Source organism: Sinocyclocheilus grahami, unplaced genomic scaffold (genome assembly GCF_001515645.1).
Source record: "Sinocyclocheilus grahami isolate Dianchi unplaced genomic scaffold, SAMN03320097.WGS_v1.1 scaffold1744.1, whole genome shotgun sequence".
Lineage (NCBI taxonomy): Eukaryota > Metazoa > Chordata > Actinopteri > Cypriniformes > Cyprinidae > Sinocyclocheilus > Sinocyclocheilus grahami.
This window is the reverse complement of record NW_015506923.1, coordinates 284727-290495: the sequence shown is the minus strand read 5'-3', so window position 1 is coordinate 290495 and position 5769 is coordinate 284727. Positions and strand designations below refer to the sequence as shown.

Sequence of the window (5769 nt, the reverse complement as noted above, 5' to 3'; positions counted from 1 at the left end):
TTTTAATGCAATATCGCAAAATCTGCATAAAAATATGTGGATGGAAGCCCAATAATAACTGATGTTTCAGCCTGAGACAAAACTACTGATTTTAGAAGAACTACTTTTCTAGTGTTTCCGGAGTCTTTCTGAAGCTTAAACTCATTCATCATAAATGCAAGGCAAAAAAGCGATAACCACATTCTCCTTTTAAGTTCCACTGAAGAAAGTAAGTCATATGGGTTTGGGACAACATGACAATGAATGAATGATGACATTTGACTTTCCATCAGAGCAAGTTTAGATAACAGAAAACTGGACTTTATCGAAGAGAACAACATTATCAGTCTCCGTCAATCTGACCAAGAGTCCAGATATGAAAGTAAAAGCGATGCTGATTTGCCAAAAAGAAGATGGATTGAAGGCTGCAGAGATGGAAATCCAAACAGACAGATCGAAACAAGGAGATAAGGAGGAATGAAAGCTCAAGAATGATGAGAAGACACCAATCAGAGGACAGGAAATGACAGATATAGAGACAGACAGAATGACAGAGGGTAAGAGAGCTTGAGCCCATCATCTCAGTCTGTGTAGGGCTGATTGATGGCTAACAGAGGGAAGGTGACATGCGTTTCATGTAGGTTATTTATGTCATCCATGGAGACAACACTGCTTGCACTTTTTCACCCTGTCACTGCACCCCAGCGCTGACACACGCGTGACATCCGTGACCTGTAATCTGTTAGAAGTCTCAAAGATCTGAGATTGCGCTCACACACACACAAACACAAACAAACAGAGATCCTCCCCCCACAGAAACACACACAATCCCAGACACACCCACACATGCGTTCAGAGACATAACTCAGAGGGTTAGTTTTCAGATGTTAGCTCTGAGGATCTGTTGAGCACAGCCTCTGAGAAAACCCGTCACGGACTAACCATAAAAAAACGCCTCGCTTACGTCTCCCTTTCTAAGCCATCGCCATGGCAACAGCGCAGGTGATGGCTCTTGTGACAGTGACTGACAGCTCGTAGAGGCCACTTTGTTTGAAGCGCATGAACCAATCAGACAAGTGATACGCCGGCTCGTCAGCATTCACTGTATACTTCGGCTCATTATGTCAGCTATCAATCATAAGACAACATTTCGGTTGCAGAGGCCTGGAAAGACATCCATCAATGCAACAAAACAAAGGAGATGAGCGAACGCCAATGATCACAAAAGAATGCTAAGGCTGGGCTCCTAATCATTTTCCCCAAATTTGCAGCGATACGAGGACTGACTGTATCGATGCTCATTACCATGTCCCGTGGATGTAAGAACGGCAAAGAAAGCTCGGGCCAATGCGTAATAAACATCACTCAATCCATCTTACTCTTTGTCCATGGTCAGTTGGTGCCAGTAAACAGATCGGGTAATGATGTACTGTGCAAACGCTATGGCGTGAGTGACAAGGCTCATTTTCAGGCGAACTGAAGGAGCCCGGTGCCTTGAAGCAGAGGGCTTGGGCAAATTAGTCTGCTCAAATGGAACAAACAGCAGAGACAGACATTGCAATTTACTCAATTACATGCCCGACACATATAGGCTATCCCGTTCACAGAAATGATGTAGGATAGAGAGATTGAGTCTTTTCTGTTTGAGGAAAGAAGGGATTTTCAGAGAGGCTAAAAGTTTCAGAGAGGATCTGAGGTGAAGGCAAGGGGAATATATACGCAGGGACAGGTCAGTGTCTGTGGGGAAGTCAGAACACAACGCTTCTACTGGCTTTAGCCATGTCAGACCTCAATCTTAATATTTTTACTAAGAATGGGATGAGCGAGACAAGTTACACTACTGTTCAAAAGTTTGAGGTTGATATAATGTTTTAAATTCTCTTATGCTCACCAAGGCTATGTTTATTTGATCAAAATACAGTAAAAACAGTAATATTCTCAAATACTATTACAATTTAAAATAACTGTTGTCTTTATTATTTTCAAATGTAATTCACTACTGAGATTAAAACTAATTTTTCAGCAGCCATTACTCTAGTCTTCAGACTCATTATGATCCTTCAGAAATAATTATTATATGCTGATTTGCTTCTCAAGAAACATTTCTTACTCTTATCAGTGTTGAAAACAGCTGTGCTGCTTAATATTTTTGTAGAAACCATGATATACATGTTTAGGATTTTTTTCTTTTTTATGAAATATAGCAAGCATTTATTTGAAATAGAAATATTATTTAATGTTATAAATGTGTTTTATTGTCACTTCTGATCAATTTAATGCATCCTTGCTGAATAAAAGCATTTTCATTTTTCTCAACAAAAAAAAACAAAAAAAACCTGACCCCAAACATTTAGGTAATGTTTGCTCAGGTAATTAATTAATTAACTAATTTAAACAAACAAACAACACATGAAATCTGATTTTCAGAAGCCTCGTCTAATTATATCAGATTGTTCACACTTTATTTTAAGGTCCAATTCTCGGCATTAACAAACCATTAACTACAACTTTTGCCTCAAACTCCCAATTTGATGATTATTAATAGTTAGTAAGATAGTTGTTAAGTTCGGGTATTGGGTAGGATTCGGGATGTAGAATATGGTCATGCAGAACATGTGCTTTATAAGTACTAATAAACAGCCAATATGTTAATAATATGCATTCTAATAAGCGACTAGTTAATAGTGAGAATTAGTCCCTATACTAAAGTTTTACCGATTGTTCTTACTTCCATCATGAAAACTATCAATAGTGATTTTTTTTTTATTTGATTTTGCATGTTTTCCATCCACAATTTTTATTTTCATCTACTAAACACACAGTAGATGCCAATTTAGTTAGTTAAACAAAAGTAATGAATATGACCAAATGTTGTCAACATTAAAAGGATATTTTCATATAAAGACAAAAACTAATTATTGACAGTCTCATGCACGATAAATATATGGAAGTTTGAGTTGTTGTTATTATGACAACTAATGTAGACATGTTAAGAAATAAACAACTGCAGTCTGAATGAGGAACAAAAAATGATCTGTCAACTAGCATTTTGAATAATCATTCAGAAAATCTGATAATTTTTCTCCAGTGTGAACAATGTCTCACAGCTCTGGCATAGCTGTAAAGTAGCTAATTCAGATAACGATTCAGCGTCATGAAGAGCAGATCTAATTACGTTACAGCTATTAGCCATCCACATTTAAGTATTTCCTGAATCGGTTATACAGAAATGCCTGGGCTAAATATTATTCCTGCTTGGACAGCAGATAAGCTGCTGTAATAATCAGATAACCTGCTGATGTTTGTACCTGTGCAGACAATAATTAGAGGGCATTTCATTATAATGCTCAAGTGTGTTTTCCAGTCCTATTTGAACCTTCCCAAGTGCAGAAGTTCTCAACTATTATTTGCACACTTGCCTAATAAAAAATGAAATAACCCAAGATGGCAAAAAGAGATGATATAACAGTCTTCCACCTACAACGCTGAGAGGAAATCAGCTTTTGTGCAGCATTTTTAGGAATGCAGCACGTATCATATGAGGCTACATTTCTCAAAATGACAACTGAAGACACATTGTAGCTGTTTTCAAAAGCAGTTTAGTAGCAAAGAGCGCTTCTTTGCTCAACATGAAGCAGCATTCGAAACCCATTTTACTTTCATAATGTGATGCATTTCTGAGTGAAACAGGATATTCTGTGAGGGAAAGTGGTTTGAGGGGAAGGGTTGAAAAATAAAAGGAGCGGGTGATGTCAGCCAAAAAGAATAGTCACTGCAGAGGCGGTACAAGTTATTACATTTTGTTTAAAGAGTTTTTCTTTGAAATAATATGCATGAATGGATGCAGCATGTGCAATAACACCATGTGTATTAGGAAAGTAAATAGGGTCATTTTTGATTTCATATCGACTTTAATGTTTAAAGTAGACTTCCAAGCCATTCACATCTCAAACTCATGCTCTCGGGTATAACCATGCAGACACAGATGCACACACCAGAATACAAATGCATACAGTAATTAAAAAAGGCCTTTTAGGGGACTGAAAACAAACAAATTGCCTGGCTCTCCCATTCTTTTTGGACCCTCTGACCGAGGTCTGTCTACCCATTCCGTTCTCGGTTTCTCCAGCTTCAGCTGAATGCACGGGTGATTGAATCTGCCTCTCTGATTCAGTGAGCTCTCTGCCAGAAAATCAGTCAATTAAAATGGCCAAGGGCCATAGCTCCGCCAACAAGACGGAAAAAGCAACAATAACAGTCAGCAGTCAGCACAACAGAAATATCAGCGAAATGAGAGGCAAATTAATACAGCAACTGAGGAAAGACCTCATCGACAAGGTCTACACAAGGGGAGATGAAGATAAGGAAAGGGTAGACCATATAATCTGGAGATAACAGTGTAACGGCAACATCAGGCCAGCTGTTCATTCTCAGAGCAATCATACAATGACTGTGTACAGTACAATCATGATGGTACATAATTATTCAAAAAATAATGATGAAAAACTAACAGAAAATGCACTTGATTACTGTTGTTTTTAAGGTTACAAGCAGCAACATAAGTAATGCATTTCATGTAATGTAAATGTAAACACATTTCAATGTAGCATTTTTAAACAACATGTCCCCCTGGAGTCAATAATTTTATACTTCTTTATCTTTTGTCTTTAATAATCATCTTTTAATCCATCATCTCTGAATCAAAATGACAAACCTAAACATTCATTCCTGTGAAAATAATTTCATCATACGCAGAGAGAATATGCAAATTAGTCCCCGCCTCCAGACTGATATTGTACATGCTATACCATGGCAAGTGGCAATACTGGATTAAAGAGATAGTTCGACCAAACATGAAAATTATGTCATTAATTACTCTCCCTAATGTCGTTCCAAACCCGCAAGACCTTCGTTAATCTTCGGAACACAAATTCAAATATTTTTGATGGAATCCGAGAGCTTTCTGACCCTGCATAGACAGCAATGCAACTACCACATTCAAAGTCCAGAAAGGTAGTAATGGCATTGTTAAAATAGCCCATGTGACATCAGTGGTTCAACCGTAATACTACAAGAATACACTACTTTTTTGTGCACAAAGAAAACAAAAATAATGAATTTATTCAACATTTTCTCTTCCTTGTTAGTCTTTGATGCGAATTCACAAGTGTACCACAACACACACAATGTCATTTCTTTAAGACACACAATGCCACTTCTGAGTCCACTCATCAGCTCAATCAAGTGGTTATCTACGAGTCCTGTAGACTGAGGATTAATTTAAAGGATTATTTTTGGGTGAACTATCCCTTTAATTCAGCCATAGGCCTATATGTTTGAACCAGAAACTGATTCCAAAGAAGAAGAGGAAGGAGGGAATTATAAACAATAGTCTTAGAGTCGATGTATCAGAATGGTAATGCATTTTATGTATTGCACACGTAGTAGTAATTGATATCATTAGTCTTTGCCTTGACTATGTTCTCAAACAGTTAATAATGTATTGCTAATGTTACACAAACTATGTTCCCGGTCATCATCTTAGACAGCTACCTTTTAAAAATCAACATCTTTAGGTAGAAACAATTTGCTAATGATATGAAAAGCCTCACCCTCCAAGTTGTCAGGATTTGTTACATTTCTATGATGGTAGGAATCAGGGGCTGTTTCAAACAGCATTTCTAGGACTGTCTTTGGCACGCTGCAATTTTAAGGAGAAAATGCTCATGAATTTGCACATGCTTTTATCTTCGCACATTAAAAACACCAGGCATGTAATCAATGTTAAAA

The 5769-nt window shown here is 37.4% G+C and overlaps 1 long non-coding RNA gene across 1 annotated transcript; it reads right to left on the bottom strand.

Moving 5' to 3' along the window:
* Window positions 1-326: 326 nt before the first annotated feature.
* Window positions 327-5252, bottom strand: LOC107572390 (uncharacterized). The gene is made up of 3 exons (XR_001607332.1): window positions 5186-5252; window positions 2886-2890; window positions 327-337 (listed from the first exon to the last, which is right to left on the bottom strand). It is a non-coding gene; the product is annotated as an uncharacterized lncRNA (long non-coding RNA).
* Between the last annotated feature and the right edge of the window lie 517 nt (window positions 5253-5769).